Source organism: Acipenser ruthenus, chromosome 11 (genome assembly GCF_902713425.1).
Source record: "Acipenser ruthenus chromosome 11, fAciRut3.2 maternal haplotype, whole genome shotgun sequence".
Classification (NCBI taxonomy): Eukaryota; Metazoa; Chordata; class Actinopteri; order Acipenseriformes; family Acipenseridae; genus Acipenser; species Acipenser ruthenus.
Window position 1 is genome coordinate 23,644,741 of NC_081199.1, and position 18,218 is coordinate 23,662,958.

Sequence of the window (18,218 nt, forward strand, 5' to 3'; positions counted from 1 at the left end):
TGGTGTAGGGAATGCTAAACAAAAAGTAGTTTTTGTGAATTTTTTGAGAAGCCAGAATAATGAATAAAGAAGATCTTATGTTAAGTCAACATCAACATGAAAAAAAAATTTCACAATTGAGCACTACTGTCTGTCTGTGCTTTAGAGAGGACCGAGTAGCAGCAGACATTGAGATCAGGATTGAGATGTGCTCACTTTTATAATATTGTAGTTTAAAACAGTAAGCAAATACATTTCAAGTGTTACAATACAAGTAATACAATAAGAGCAAGAAATACAATAACTTTTGTTCAAGCAAAGTACAAGTGTGACAAACCAAAATTCAATAATACAGCAGATAATAGCGATAGTTACATCAGGATATGATTAAATAGTGATAGTTACATCAGGATATGATTAAATACAAAATACTACAGGTTAAACACTTGGCAGATTACAGTATTCTGAAGTACAGGATTAAATGCAGTAAAATAGGGGGCAGATAAGGGAGCAAAATAAAGCACATTTACATGAAGGGTGATAGTGTCCCAGGATACAAACAGAGGAGTTCTACAGGTGCTGTTTGAAGAGGTGAGTCTTAAGGAGGCGCCGGAATGTGGTCAGGGACTGGGCAGTCCTGACATCTGTAGGAAGGTCATTCCACCACTGCGGAGCAAGGGTGGAGAAGGAGCGGGCTCTGGAGGCAGGGGAGCGTAGCGGAGGTAGAGCTAGTCTTCTAGTGCAGGCGGAGCGGAGAGGTCGAGTGGGGGTGTAGGGAGAGATGAGCGTCTGGAGGTAGCTGGGTGCAGTCTGGTCAAGGCATCTGTAGGCTAGTACAAGAGTCTTGAACTGGATGCGAGTGGTGATCGGGAGCCAGTGGAGTGAGTGGAGTAGTGGAGTAGCGTGGGCGAAGTGAGGCAGAGAGAACACCAGACGGGCAGCAGAGTTCTGGATGAGATGGAATGGACGAGTGGCGGACGCAGGGAGGCCAGCCAGGAGGGAGTTGCAGTAGTCTAGGCGGGAGAGTACCAGGGCCTGGACCAGGAGCTGGGTAGCGTAGTTGGTGAGGAAGGGTCGGATTCTTCGGATGTTGCTCAGGAAGAATCGGCAAGTGCGTGCCAGAGTGGAGATGTGCTGGGAAATAAGAGAGGCAGGGGTCCAGGGTGACTCCGAGGTTCTTAGCGGAGGAAGAGGGAGAGAGTGTGGTAGATTCTAGAGGAATAGAGATAGAGAGATCAGAGGAGGGGGAGGAGGAGGGAAAGAAAAGGAGGTCAGATTTAGAGAGGTTGAGTTTGAGGTGATGCGAGTGCATCCAGGAGGAAATAGCAGACAGACAGGTAGAGATACGGGAGGGGATGGTGGAGTCAGAGGTGGGGAAGGAGAGGAAAATCTGAGCATCATCAGCATAGAAATGGTATGAGAAACCATAGGATGCGATGAGGGGGCCCAGGGAGTGGGTGTAGAGAGAGGACAGAAGAGGACCCAAGACTGACCCTTGGGGGACTCCAGTTAAGAGAGGGTGAGGTGTGGAGGTTGCTCTACGCCAGGTTACCTGGTAAGTGCGGTTGGAGAGGTAAGAGGAGAACCAGGCCAGAGCAGTGCCAGAGATCCCCAGGTCAGCGAGAGATGATAGTAGAATAGAGTGATCAACAGTGTCAAAGGCAGCAGAGAGGTCGAGGAGAATTAGGACAGAGGAGAGAGAGGCAGCTCGGGCACACTTAAGTGAGTTGGTGACAGACAGGAGGGCGGTTTCAGTGGAGTGAGCAGAGCGGAAGCCAGATTGGAGAGGGTCAAGCAGAGAGTGGTTGGACAGGAAAGCAGAGAGCTGGCAGTGTACAGTCCGCTCGAGGGTTTTGGAAAGAAAGGGTAGTCACTTGAACAATGTGATGCAGTCTTATCATCAGAGTTCCTTTTTCTGAATCACTTGATGTGTCATCTTTGACTGCTGCATCCTGAATGCCTTTAGGAATTGCTTTGGAATTGCTAGTATGTCAAACTGAATATTATAGACTGCTAAGGATCTTTCAACATCTCTGTACGGGTTATATAGTCCACTTCTACCCATGCTGATACTCCGACATACACAGATGCTAGTCCTATAACCCTATATTATATCCCTTGATTGGTTTAATATGGTGACATAAAAAGCTTATTGATTATAACAATGTACGTGTGGTGGATAATATTAGGAGGAGATATGTTACTTTAACAACAAAAGCAAAACATTTGCAAATAAATAAATAAAAATAGGTCTAACATACTGGAAGCAGAGGTGGGAGATAGAAACCATCCCATATGGACAGTTTAGTTGACCGAACAAGTTCTAGATACAATACATTTGTGCAAGGGAAAGAACAAAAAAAGCTTAAGAATAAACAGTAGATTAGACAGATGCAAGTTTTTCTTTAGCTTTAAATTCTGGAAAAAAAGTGTAATTGATAGAATAATACATGATAATCTGATAATTATAAAAAGGGGTTTCAGGGTTGCCAAAAGAACAGTTATTATGATGATGGACAATCTAGGTTGCTGTTATAACATAGGAAGCTTGTTCTTTCCCTAAAATATTATAAGGTGTGGCAGAATGGCTTGTGGGGTGATGTCAGACCAGGAAATGAATCCAAACAAACAAGGGACTGGCAGGTTGAATGAACTGCTGGCTGCGGTCAATATTTATTTATTTACAAAATAATAAACAAACTTTCAAATAACAAATGAAAATAGCACGATCGCCAAAATAAACAAACACAAACAAACAAAGGACACAAGTATGTTCAGGATGGTTCAAAGTAGCATTCATTATGTTCCTTTGCAGATTGTTTTACATGTGACACGTCTCTGTCCAACTCAGGCCTGGACCAAATCAAAACTTTGACAACCCGCTAATCACACTTAACAAAACTGTATTTAATAGCATTTTCTTTTTTTTTGTAAGTATCTTATTTTTTCTACTCATAAAAAGAAAACATTATTAAATACAGTTTTGTTAAGTGCGATTTAGTTTTGATTTGGTCCCAGCCTCAGTCTAACACACTCCCTTGTCTGCAAAAGCTGCAGGTTTCTTATAGTGGTGACCGAGAGATTAACTAGCTATCAAATATCTTATTAACCCATCGGCCACACTTTCACAACTTTAATAAATCTGCATGACTGTCAGCTAATTAAATAATTACTAGCCTATAGTCACGTATTCTGATGAGATGTACAAAATCACAAACATAAAACAATAACAAATAATGGCAGACCGCACTTCGCCCATCCTGCATTTAAATAATAATACAAATAAAAAATAATACAAAACATAATATGCACAGGGGCGGGGTGTACCCCGTCACATAAGGGTACAGATCTATAACCGGTACTATTCCTGACTAGAGCCCAATGTAAATGTAGTTGATGGCAGCAGAAGAGTTTGTATAAAAGTAATTGTTAAGAAGAATGATTAAAATAATGCACTCACTTCCACTGAAATGCTTTCACAATCTGTGGGCTGTTACAATTAAGTCTATCCTCTTGAATCACTCACAGATTGTCAGATCAAGTTTACCTGACATGATAGAAGAAGTAACCAGAGGATATGCAAAATTATCACTGGCATTTTGCATGGATTGTTTGCTGGAAATATTGATAACTATGGATTTGAGGAGACTGGGTAGATAATGGGCATGAGGAGTTTTAATACTCACAGCTTTGACATGCCATTACTTGTTGTCATGCACTGTATTCACTTCTGCCAGTATTTTGAATATGGCATCAACATATTTAGTGTCTTCAGGCAGTGAAAACTTGATGGTTGATTGGCCTGTCCATGCAAGTCATCATTAATTATTTCTGCTTGGTCTCTGGGAGGTATTTTCAACACTCAGAAGGCACCTTTTACTTGGCTAGTCCATTCTTCTATTGTCCACTAAAGTCTGGCACCTTTTTGTCTCTTGGCACATACAATGTTGGGGATAAACATGAAACACTGGCCTGCTGCTCAATGACAGTCTTAGCTACAGACATGGTCTTTCTCTGGTCCTCCCTGGGATATGCAGAGTTTATTGGAGTTATTGGAGTTATACATTATTCCAAAGGGGCCTCTGACATATCACGGATTTGGAAGGATCATGGGAGACTTGAGTCAACTAAATCACATTACAACAACTTTGAATACTTAAAACAACTTTTTTGTAGTGTACATTCTTTTAATACATTTGTGACATCACTGCATGGCTGTCAAACCCTTCTTGCCAAGATTTGTGAAGTGCGTGTTAAAGTTGTTGAGCAAGACAAGCTGGGTAACTCGTTTTTTTGTCTTGATAAAACAGCAAACCGTGCCAGCTATTGCATCATAAGACATATTGAATATTCTTGATCTATCCATGACACCCTGAACTTAAAAATATAATTTCAAATCCTGTGCAAGCCACATCATCATTCAAAATTTTCATAATTGCTGTAGTCTTTATATTAAACTTGGAACAATGTCTGTCTGACATGCCAAATTCTATCAACATCTGGTGACATGTTGCTGCAGGAAGTTCTTGTTGGTGCTTTTTTGCATGTTTGCACGCAGGAGCTCATCCCGTGGTAACACTAGAACTGCATATGTTCAGCAAGTTAACTAATCCAGACTGTTGAGGACCTGGATATGATGTGGAAACTGAACCAGTTCACATATTGTGATGCAGAAAACCTTGACTGAGCAATTTAATTTAACAACCATTGTATAACACACACCACTATAAAATGTGCAGAGGGGTAAAGCAAAGAATAATACTCGGTAGGATCGATCATACTTTAATATGTTTATATATATTACATTATCAATGGATCAATTAAGCAAAAACTGTGCAGTAATAAGGTTTGACTATAACATCAGCTTTTGCTAACAGAAAGAGGGGTAGTATTCCTGTAGATTGTGATACACATCATATAACAGCACTGAAGAATACCGTGCGCCTCATATAACACGCATCCTGTGTATAGGGATGTGGCAAAGTGGTGAATGGATACAGGTGAGTGCAGTGCAGGTACAAATCATACGGACAATTACGAACAGGTGCAAGGGTGTTTATTGCTAAATTACTACAATGTCCAGAGCCTTATGGCAAATACCTGTAAATAATAATGCTTGAAGTGATTACTGTGGCGTGTATCACTTCAGTTTGTAAAATCCCACAGGTTTGACCCGTAACCAAAAAGTCCAGTTTCATCACCCACACAAAACACAAAGACACAGACACAGTTCCTATGGTGCGTGATTTAAGTGCTTGTGTTGAAAAGACAGTTCTCAGTGGAAAGTGAAGTGCTGGTGTCCGGGTTTAATGCTGGCCTGTGGCTGCAGCTCTGGATCGTGTTAGTAATCTTTTACACAAACGAAACAAACAAACAACGTTTACAAGACAGACCACTCACAGGTTTTTACATTCAGGGACTCCTTTCAGGTTATTTCCTAACCATTCACAAAAGGATCAGATCACGTACATAATCGACAATCAAAGCATTGAGTCCTCTTCACAAAAGCCTTCAAATACAACATTCACATGCATATTAAGTCATGTACTATATGCATTGAGAATGCTTGATTGAAAAGTAACTTGCAAAACGTCTTCATGAAAGCTTTCAAAAAAACATGTGCTAGTAAAATAATAGACATATATACGTAAAGCTCCAAAAACATTAATCAATCAATAAATGTTTATTGAGGCTAGCTAAATAAAAAGCCTTGGCAGTCAAACATACTAGTTAGGATGTTGGGAATGTCATAAGGAATAAGTGTGTGGGGCACACAAAATTCAAGTTTTAGATTCAAACTCAAATTATGTGACCTCACAAAGTCATGTTTATAACTACTGTAAATTAAACAAAATGCAAAGGTGAAGGCCATTAATCATTTTGCCTTGGGCAGGAGGTAATACATTCTAATTGCTTAAAAAACTCACTGTTTTGCAGCTGTGTGACAGGGAAGAAGGACCCTGTCCTGGTTCTTGCGTGGATGTGTGCAGCTGGGCCGTGTAACAGGAGACGCGTTGCTGGCAACCAATTGAGCAGGTAGGCTCGCCGGCGCTGAGCTGATCGAGAGGTCCGGATTGGGCATGCCCGGGGAGTCTGCACGCAGCTCAAGAAGCATCTGCGCTACAGCTCAAAGCGATTGCAATGCTACACATACGGGCACTTTGTTTACATCGAGGAGGAGAGAGTCCACTCCGCAGGATCACTGCGGAACCCTTCAACTGCAAGACGGTGCCTGTGAAGGCTCTGCCCAACCTGGACTGTAGGAAGGACCCAGAGTAGCCAGGAGGCCGCGACTGCGGGAGCAACAGCAGTAGGTTAGTTTAGCGGATGTTTATCCAAACTAATATATTGAGGGTTTCGTAATGTAAGAGGTTCCTGGAGATGGACGTCTCTTTTAATGAGGCTAGTGCTCACCTTGTGTGGCAAACTTTTATTTTTATCTTTATTAAATCTGACACTAGGTCTACCATTGCTGGTACCCTAGGGGCAGCACCTGTGTGCTTATTAAATCTGTGTGCCTGTGCGGTGTGTAAACACCCAATGCCCTGAGTCTGACTCATTTTCTATAAAGTGACTACCCATGCAGATAACATCCCCCTGTTACAAGCTGTATTTCATATTTCCAAGACAAGTTAATGTACTTCAGCTTGATTGAGACATTGCATCATTCTTTGATATGTTTTAAAGACTTTGCTGTCATTGTTGCAGCTACGTCATTTGTGATTAAACTAATTAAATTTGCATTTGTATTTGTTTTTTTGTTGTTTTGTAATATGACTACAATATTTCCATATATTTTAAGCATGTAGTAGTCTCCAGGCAATCGAAACCAAATGAAATATGCTGATAGCAGCATTAGAAGCTACATTTGGTATATATGATCAAAAACTCCAAAAGAAGTATACAGGTGCTTGTGCAGTCTTAATTAATGAAAAAAACAAATTATTGTGCATTTTGTGTACACCAAGCATTCAGAAGTGTTTCAATCTAAACACAGCCTTTTGTTGAAAAAAGGGTAATGTGGACTCATTTGACCATACCACAGGTCGTCACTGATCTGTCGATATTTTATGCTTCTTGGCCCTAAAATATGGTTACAAGTTTTCTATACACATTGGTGCTTTATGTTTAGTGACAATCCTCCATAATGATTGGCAGTCACAATCACAAATGATACTCTTTCAACCACTACAGTGCTTGGCCTAATTTGCTTTTTACTATCTATCTGTAGTATTTTGTATTTAATTACATCCTGATGTAACTATCACTGACACTGTATCTGCTCCGTTATTGAATCGTATTTTGTCATACGTGTAATTGCTAGAACCAAAGTCATTGTATTTTTATCTTACTCTTAATTGTATTATTACTTGTACTGTGATTCTTGAAATGTATTTTTGTTTACGACTGTAAGTCGCCCTGGATAAGGGCGCCTGCTAAGAAATAAATAAATAATAATAATAATATCAAAGGCTGCCAGTCTTGTCCATTATGTCTGAAAAATGACATGCAACCAAAAAGGTGGAGCCTTTATATAATTATTTATGATAGATATTTTGTGTGAAGGACAGTTAATTTATACAGTATGTAGTAACATGTGTATTGAAGACGGAAGGTGCTTCAGTTTTGAATCCATCCTCTGTATATCAATCTTTTAAATTTGAGAAGTCCCTTGTCAATGTCATATAGTATTATCTGCTTCTTGTAGCAGACCGAGTCTAAAAGTTGGCCAATGCACAAAAATATCCTGTGGTTCCTTATTAAGCCACATTAATTATACCTTTCCACTCTTTCTAGAATGTATGTGCTAATGAGTCTCCCAAGTGACGTGGATTAGCTGCCAAAAACCTGTCGTGCATCATTCTGTTCTGTTAAACCTGTTGAAATAAAACTTGCTCTGACAATGTATTCCAGACACACAGTGCATTGCTCACATTAATTCCTTATCCCTCAGTAGATTTCCACTGAGAATTTCACTTATACGGACGCATAGTTTGAACTACTGTGTAAAAATCATACAGTATCTTATCTAGCAATAAGATACTGTAGGGCTTTGAAGTCAACATGATTTTTAATTAATGAAACAAATGTGGGGTATGGTGGGGAAAAACGTGATCAACCACAATTTAAATGTCTTTATATAACCTACCAACCAAATCAGGCCCTCAAGATCCATCCCAGCACAAATCCTTTTTCCTAAACGACTTAATTGAACTGGCTTAGGGTTAACTGGAACAGTATTGGACTGTAACCAACCACGTAGGCTAATGGGAACCACTATTGCATTGTATAACAAACTACAGTCTGTATTCCAGTATCTGCAGCCTTTACCTTATATGAAAACAAGGGCAGGCACATACATGTACAGAGAGTAATAAGTGCACAGTAAGTGGAATGGTATAGTCAAATGCAATTCCAAGGAGGATAGGTCTGAAAAATAAAAATACAAGTTTGGTGAAGATTGATACAACATCAAAGCAATATGCATGTTCACCATGTAGAGGTTTACAGATAAACATGTGGGTCAGTTAAATGACATGTATAATTTAAATTGTAGATATAGTTAATATGAGAAATAATGATTCTATCCACATAACACTTTCAAATTAGGTGCATTAAAATATTGTTTTATACATTATTACACCTCGTCTGAGAATTAATTATTATTATATGATAATTTTACAGTTTCAGTTTTGAGCAGCTGGTACAGTACAGTAGGGGGCTACATTGCATTTACAGACAGTAATCAATTTTTCAAGTCATAGACTTTAAATACTTGAAATGTACTCAGATCAGCATATGAACCCCACAAACATCTGAGTATGTATTAGTACCGAGGACAACATCCCTATACTTAAGGTTGCTGTATGTGAAAATAATATACTTCTGAATACATAACCTGAAATAATAATAATAATACAAAAACCCCATTAAAATCAAATAACAAATCTAGATAACCAATTGCTTCCCATTTATCTTTTGCCATAATAGGATAATTATACCTAGGGTGCGACTAGAAAATCTATGCTAGGTGCTTTGGTTGTAGATATTCTTAGATAGATATAAAACACGAGGTGACTTTTACTAAATACTGTTTGCTTTTTAAAATTAATTTTGCATTGTTTTAATACTGTTATATTATATATATATATATATATATATATATATATATATATATATATATATATATATATATATATATATATATATTAGCAATTAATGAAAACAGATCCCAAATATTGAAAATACTTTACAGAAAAAGTAGATCTGAAAAGAATGAACTTGGCCCAAAAGCTCTTCAAGATGGCTGTTGCTTTTTCTTGAAAATTTCTAATATTAGTTTAATTATTGTAAAGTAGGCAACTACATTATATAAGGGCCTCTAGTGGTTGCAAATTGTAATCTTATCTTGCAAATCTACACTAATTAACAATAAATCTACAATAAATTACAAAAAAAGTTTTTTTTATATTTATAATTCTGGGCATGCAGATAATTAAGATACAATGCTTTAGATTTAAAAGTTGCTCCTGCTTCCTCGTACCAAATAACTTCCTGTGCTTGTGGTCAGTTTTGCTCTAAAGGTCATGATGCAATCAGATCATGTCATATACAGCACATAGAGTGATTATGAACCTAAAAGAAAATGTTTGTTTGTGTTTTGTTTTTTTTCTTAAAGACTTGTCGCTATTCTAGAAGCTAGCCGCTCCTTCCTTCATTGGTTTACGTCAATTGTTTAAATGCTGGAACTTGCCTCCCTCCTTCTGTCATGAAATACCTTTCCTCCTCCCTTCTACCTCGTTTGCAGTGTGTCGATGGGTCCCATTACTCAGCTTTGGTTTAACCCCACAAGAGTGTGGTTCCTCAAGATCCTTCTAGTGAAGATATTTTCTTCCTAAATTACTTTATTGAACTGGCTGAGGGTTAACTGGAAAAAAGTCCTGCAACGGACCGTGAGGGCCAAGTTAGGAACCATTATTGTATTTTATATTAAATTAAAAGCAAAAGGAACCAAAAAAGTATTGGATATTTAAATAGAAACTAGCATGTGAGAACTGATACAACACAAAAATAAATAAACATAACTTCAGGTAACAGATCTCTACTAAGTAAAAAAAAAAAAAAATCAACAACTGGTATTGAGTTTTTTTTTTTATTTTTAGCATGACCTGGATTCGCTGTCTAGCTCTTAAGTACTTGATTGTTTAATTATACTCATTAAACTTGTGGAATTGCCCTCCAGAGTTCCAATTTCACATTAACATAACAGTAGTCCAACCCAATTTGATGCAGTTCAGTTACAATTATTTAAACAGATATTGATTAATAATCTAAACTGCGAAAGAGTTAAATTAGGGTTTATTTTAATTAAAGGATTTTTTTTTTAAATATGTTACATGTTTTGTGTTACCGTCACATTGTGATTCAGGAAAACTGGTCAGGTTAATGAGTGGTAATTGGTTAATTAGATGGGTTATAAATAGGCGGTCTGTGTATTTTTTGGACAGCAATGCATGGCCATGTCGTTTAGAGCTGGAAACTTTGAAGATGACTGAGCACTTTGTAAATTAATACTGGTTATTTTTAGGGAAGCAGCATAATGGTCATCATTAATACTGAATGAGAACATTTCACTAAAATATATTTACTTACATGGATACCCACCCTGTTACATGAACAGTATCATATGGTACAACAGTCAGCCAAGTTACACAATAGGCTTTCGGAAACAAGTTATTAAAATTCATCAGTTTAAAATGACTTGACCTTTTCGCTGTCACGGTAAATAGCAGGCATGATAAATTGCTCTAATAAAATCCTTGTTTAAACATTTTACAACCACTTTGAAATACACTTTTTAGAACAATGAAAAATGTAATTTCTAACAGGATAACAGAAATATGAGAGAGAATTCCCATGCTGGGCCCTTGGGTTCGGGGGGGGGTTGAAAGGAGGCAGTTAGCAGGTGGAACATACAGTAGGTCACCTGTTTCTATTCCACACACGGACAATTTAAATAAAAATATTGCTGACAATAAATATTGTTGTTGTGCTCTGTATGTGTACCGTCAGTACTGTATGTGTGCAATGTGTACAGTTATATAAGAGGATGCATCATAGAAAGAATAATTGGGTGTGATTTTTACAGTGGCAGTTGCTAGCAATTATTGTCAAGTGTTAACTGTCCCTGTTGGCACAAGTATTGAATAAAATACAAATTATAAGGGTGTTAATGCTGTTATATTAATGAGGGGTAAGAAGATCAGGTTTGTTAACCTTTAATGAAGCCTGAGTCTCCGTTGCTCACCTATCACAAACAATACTAATGTAAAGCATCCCTGTAACACGTATACTAAACGATGAACATCAAAGATAAAACTGTTGATCATAAACTGAACTAATTAAGCATTCAATTGTGAAATGTCATAGACTGACGAAACAGTACTAACATTTAAAACCTACTTTTTTTTTTTTTCAAATGGAAACTGGCATTTCAAAGTCAATGTTTTTCTGAACCTATTTTTACATCAGCAAAAATGACTGCTGCTTTCTCATAATCCTCACAGTGAAAGAATGATACTGTTAGGTGGGTTCATACTCATTGTTTAGGGCCCTTTTTAAATATGTGTTTTAATTTTTTAGTCCTTAGAAAACATATTTTGAAGTAATTACATTTACTGTGAAATTCACATGACTGCATACATTTTATATTGCAAATTGAAGAATACCATGAAAATAAATAAGAGCTCAAATATTTTATATTTCTAAAATAACTTTAGACCTAAAATCTCAGTAGCTTGCTTGTGTGTAAGTGCCTATGAATTGTTATACATTGGTTATTTAACAGGACTGCATGCTTTTTTGAAAATCAACCACTCTGATTTGTGCTTGTATTTCATTTTACCTGGGGTTTATTTTAACAATCAACAAAAAATAGCAAATGAACATGCTATTTTGTATAAACACAATCTGTCTGGTAGCACATGACTGTCAGTCTGACATCAACTTTAACAAAAAAAAATATATGATTAGCCATTGGTATTGCCCAGTGGCAACTACACTTCACACAAACAAGTGTTTTACCATTACCTTGAATGCAACTATGCTTGTCAAAGTCAACATCAACATACACAAAGTTCTTTAATGTCACCAATAGTCTAAAATATTTTAAAATGTAAAAGATACAACAGGGGGTAGATTATAAAGTTTGTCAAATGTTCCCTTTTATCCTTTTACATTTTTAGCTAGCATTTGTATTACTCTACATTTATGGTTGCCAACATTTTCTCTTTGAAGAAGCAACGCTGCCCAGACCAGGTTTTGAAGGAAACTTGTAAACACAAAGCAGGTGTACAATGCTGCTAACAAAAGTTAGTCATGCAGATCGCAGCCTGTTAAGCACTTTTGTTTTGGAATGTTTTCAGGTGCACTTTTACACCTGTGGCTCATCAAGACTCCACCCATGTCTTGTTTAGTTTCTGGCTTTGTTTACTTCACTTTAATGTAGCACTTATATTAATACGTTTTTAGTTTTTTTTCTCTTGAGCCAAACAGTGGGGCCTGCAAAGATTTCTTTCAACATCAGCCCACAATATTACAGCAGCAATGCTATGGTGTGTACTAGGTGGCAATGGTACTGTAGCTCAAGGGCAGATGTAGTCGTATTGGGAAAACATCACAACAGTGGTATCAACTGCTTGTTGCAATGCATACAGATAATAGTAAGAGAACTCAGTACTGGGGTCTGAGAGCCATCAAATTTAATACAAACAACTCAATACTGGTGATCTAAGTGACAAAACATTCAGTACAAGAAACTCAGCACTGGTTATTCAATGGTAGTACATTCAGTGAACTGTGGCACTAACTGCCTGTCAATTGTCATACAACAATGAAGCTATTTTAAAATCAATGGTGTGACACACTGGATTAGCTATGGTATGAGTCAGCGACTTAAAAAATACCAAGACAGGTTTAATTTCAGAGCAGTTGTTTGTCCTTTAGTGGTCCCAATGGGAGATAAGTTATTCTGTGAATAATGAACAATATGCACCTATCCTTAAGTGAACTGTGTTATATAATAATTCTACTTGTACCTTTCCAGAATGTAACTGGATTCAATGGAGATTTAATGAAGTTTATTGCAGACCACAAGTATCTATGTCTGGATCTTAACAGCATTGTATGTTTTAAGTTAAGGTTCTTGCCAAGGTAATATATTATGATACTGTACCTGCACTTACTTTAGAACTTACTTTAGAACAGACTTGGTCCAAGACTTTGTTCAAACCATGTATTTCATTGTTGAATTGAATCCATTACAAATATAACCTAAGATTCTTAATCATGTAATGTATTATACCTTTTAAACTTGCATGGTATTGACACAACTTGTTTCTCTTAGTTTCTCAAACTAATAGTTTCTCAAACTAATACATTACTCATATCATTTTACCCGTCTTTGTATATGAAATGTGGAGTCATCTGGTTCTAATTCAATGAGGGACTCCTACCTGGGATTAAGCAGGCAAATATATAAGCAGGTTAAAATGCTTGGTCTGGATATGTGGTAAGGCTAAGGGCTGTGATAAGAGACCTGAGAAGAGAGGCCTGAAAAATATATTGAAAAGGTGTTGTGATACTTTTGTTTGGGGCCTGGTAAACAGCTTAGCCATCCAGTTATAGTTTAGAACTTATTTACTAAGTTTAGTTAGTACTCCTTGGAGGAGATAGGCTTTTGTTTTGTTTGTTTAATTTGTGTGGTTAATGAATAAATATAAAGGCACTGCCCTGTTTACACCCTATCTGCTGTTGTTTAAGTACTTATTTTACACCAAAAGACAGTGAAAAGGTCCTGAGAAGTGGCAAAGCAAGCCCCACTTTGTCACAATATACACAGTGCCGTGAAGATTTTCTACAATTTTGCATATTTTTGACACTGAATGTTATCAAATCTTCAACCAAAACCTAATATTAGATAAAAGGGACCCTGAGTGAACAAATAACACACAAATTTGATACATATTTCATTTATTTATTAAAGAAAGTTATGCAACACCCAATGCCCCTGTGTGAAAAAGTAATCACCCCCTTAGACTCAATAACTGGTTACGCCACCTTTAGCAGCAATAACTGCAACCAAACGCTTCCTGTAGTTATTGATTAGTCTCTCATAGCGCTGTGGAGGAATTTTTGCCCACTCCTCCAAGCAGAACTGCTTCAACTCAGTGACATTTGTGGGTTTTTGAGCATGAACTGCTCGTTTCAGGTCCTGCCACAACATCTCAATGGGGTATAGGTCTGGACTTTGACTAGGCCATTCCAAAACTTTAAATTTCTTGTTCTTCAACCATTCTGATGTAGACTTGCTTGTGTTTCGGATCATTGTCTTGCTGCATGACCCAGCTGCGCTTCAGCTTCAGCTCACGGACGGATGGCCTGACATTCTCCTGTAGAATTCTCTGATACAGAGCAGAATTCATGGTTCCTTCAATGATGGCAAGGCGTCCATGTCCTGATGCAGCAAAGCATCCCCAAACCATGACACTACCACCACCATGCTTGACCGTTGGTATGAGGTTCTTACTGTGGAATGCAGGGTTTGGTTTTCGCCAGACATAACAGGGCCCATGTCGGCCAAAAAGTTCCACTTTTGACTCATCAGTCCATAGAACATTGTTCCAGAACTCCTGAAGATCATCCCGGTGCTTTTTGGCAAACTTGAGACGAGCATTCATGTTCTTCTTAGTGAGCAATGGTTTCCGCCTTGCTACTCTGCCATGAATCCCATTTTTGCCCAGTATCTTTCTGATGGTGGAGTCATGAACACTGACCTTAGCCGAGGCGAGAGAGGCCTGCAGATCCCTGGATGTTGTTCTAGGGTTCTTTGTGACTTCCTGGACGATTTTACGCCTTGCTCTTGGAGAGATTTTGGCAGGACGACCACTCCTGGGAAGATCCACTACTGTCCCAAACTTTCTCTATTTAGACAATATGGCTCTGACTGTGGTTCGGTGGAGCCCCAGAGCCTTAGAAATGGCTTTGTAACCCTTTCCAGAATGATAGGCATCAACAACTTTTTTCCGGAGGTCTTCAGGAATTTATTTGTTTGTGGCATGATGTGCCTCTAGAACCTGTGTGCTGACAACTTCACTCTGATGGTAAGGGCCAAAGTTAGTCAGATTTATATTGGGCAGGGCTGGCCCAAATCAGGCCTGGTTGTTAACCAAAGTACTCAAACAGCTGACCCTAATTATCCCTTTAATTGGGTTGAGTTAACTAGGGGGGGCAATAACTTTTTCACACCTGAAGATTGCATGTTTGATTACCTTGCACACCAAACAAATGAAAGAAGCACCAAACTTTGGTGTAAATTTTTCTCTCAGACTCCCTCTATATACTACTACAACCCACAAAAAAATCTGACCAAATACAATGTGACAAATGTGCAAAAATGCAGAAAATCAGACAGGGGGCAAATACTTTTTCACGGCACTGTATATGGCCGATGCAGATCCACATTATAAGGGTTTGTTCTTGGGCCTCTTCTCTTTGACACCTACATGCTTCCCTTGGGTCACTTCATCCTCCAACATAGCCTCATGTTTCACTCCTATGCAGAGGGTACTCAGCTCTACCTAAAACTAGACCCTGGATGACCCTCTGCCATGGTCCGGCTCTCAGCTTGCATCCAAGACATCGAGGCCTGGATACCTGTCAATTTTCTTCAGCTCAAAACTAACAAATCTGAACTTCTAGTAGGATCAAAAACTCAACTCAAGAATCTCAATATTGCTTCCATGAACCTTGGAAATTGCCTGCTGCTGCCTTCCCCCACTGTACGAAGCCATGGCATACTTCTGGATAGTAACCTCCCCTTTGATGTCCAAATCTCCTCTGTAGTCTAATCCTCCTTCTATCACATCTGAAACATCTCAAAAGGTCCGTCCCTATCTTTCCCTCCCGGATGCAGAAATACTCTGTCACACACCATAAACTGATTGCAGCTGGTTCAAAATGCTGCTTCTAGGATCCCTACCAGATGTAAAAAACACGATCACATTACCCCCTGTCTTGCCCAGCTGCACTGGCTACCTGTAAAGTTCAGGATTACTTTAAAAATTCTCCTGCTTGCCTACAAGGCCCTTCATCACACAGGTCCAGAGTATCTCTCCAATCTGCTGACCTGCTATGTCCCTGCACACAAGCTGAGGTCCTCTGACTCAGGCTTGCTTGTTATACCCAAGTAAAAGTGCACCACACTCTGAGAGTGCTCTTTTAGCTCCATGGCCCCCGACTCTCTGGAACTCTCTCCCAGCTTTAGTGCGTGTAGCTTCCACAGTCGCTTGCTTCAAATCAACTCTCAATACCCACTTGTTCTCTCTTGCTTTCAGTGCTTAATAGTAACACAGGACACAATCGCATGGGTTCGTTTTCCATTTAAAATGAGACCCAGCATACGCACACTTTTAATACTACAAAAATAAACACAAAAAACTAAATAAACACCTAGCTCCTTCGGAGCACTAACTAAACAGTCGATCACCCTAACTAACACACCGGACAGCTATGCTGTTTACCGGTAGACAAACACACAGTTTAACACACAGTATTCACAGTTGTGACTGCTCAGAAACAGGGCACACACCTTCCTGCTTACTTCTCCTCAGCAGTCCCGAATGAATGCTTTGTGGGGGTTTTATTCCCCCCCAGAAACAAGTATAGGCAGCTGGCGCTAATTTACAATAATCTGCCAACTGCCAAAACAATTAAACAAATTAACAAAACAATTAAAAAATTAACAATAACACTCATTTGCACATGTGTTATTATTATTATTTATTTTATTAGCATTTGTCACAAAATATACACATTGAATCACAATACAGTGTGATATAAAAGACAATGCCAGGTTGCTAAATGCAATAAAAACCGAACTTCTGATGTCTGCGCCTGTTGTGAAAAGGCAGTCTGTGGCAAATGCACTGGTACAGTTGAAAAGCGTGTTTTCTGCATAGATTGTACTTAGAAAACTGCAATAGAACTCTGAACAGACAGACAGAGCCTTTGAACTCTGTTTCACTCAAAGAACTTTCACGTTGCATAAGTTGTTATATTTTTGTGTTATGCTATTTTTATAACTAGTTATTTATGTTTTATAATTTTAAATGTGCATACAGCTTTCTACACCTGTTTACACAGAAGTTTATTCTGTAAAGTTTACTTTATTACAGTTTTTCATGTTTATGTATATGTGCTCTTTTTGAAAAAAATAAGAAAAAAGTTAAATTTTCGATGTAAATACGGTGTTTCTGCTCTGAAAATGTTATGTATGATGTTCATAAATAAAAATATTAAGTTGTATCCGATTGTTTGTTTTTCACTTTCATATCAAAGCCGTTTTAAAATGGAGTCCCACATTTTGCGGGTGCGGCGGTTGTATGTAGTCCGAAATCTCCACGGTTCTAGTGTTAAGTGACTAAGAAAGCACCTGCAAATTAAGTCATCTTCTTTGAAAGATTACTAGAGGTAACTGAGAAAGGTAAATGTAGGTGACAGAGGGGGAAGTTCTCATCATGCAGATGATCAATTATTAGGTATGGTTTCTTTAAAGAAACTAAAAACAACAAATTTAAGTCATAAAAGGAGTAAAAAAAATGCTTTTAAACTTTGCATATCTCAAGTGAACGTGTGATGCCAGAAACCTCAGTTCAGTGTTCTTGAACTTGCAGTGCCATGCCAGTCACCTTGAAATATGGTCCAATGCCTCATCTCTTGTTTACCAGCCTGTGACAGGTTAAGGGGTTAAGGGGATCTGCCAGTATCCCTTCGTCAGATCCAAAATTGAGATGAACCTTGCCATTCCCAGTCTGTCGAGAAGCTTGTCGACCCGAAGCATGGGGTAGGCATCGAACTTGGCAATAGTGTTTACCTTACGGAAGTCAATGTAGAAGTGATTGGTGTCGTCCTTTTTGGTGACTACCACAATCGGACTGCACCACTCACTCCTGGAAGGTTTAATCACACCTGTTTGCTAACACCATTTTGTCGACTTTCCAGGATCCGGTAAGGTCTCTCTTGAACCGTGGTGGAGTCATAATGTCATATTCAACAAGGTTAGTTCTGCAAGGGCAAGTCAATAATAAACATCCTTGAACTCCTCAATTAACTTACACAGATCTCTTGTCTGATCTGGAAGTAACTGTTCCCCCATTGGAATGTTCTGAGTGCTAGGGGCC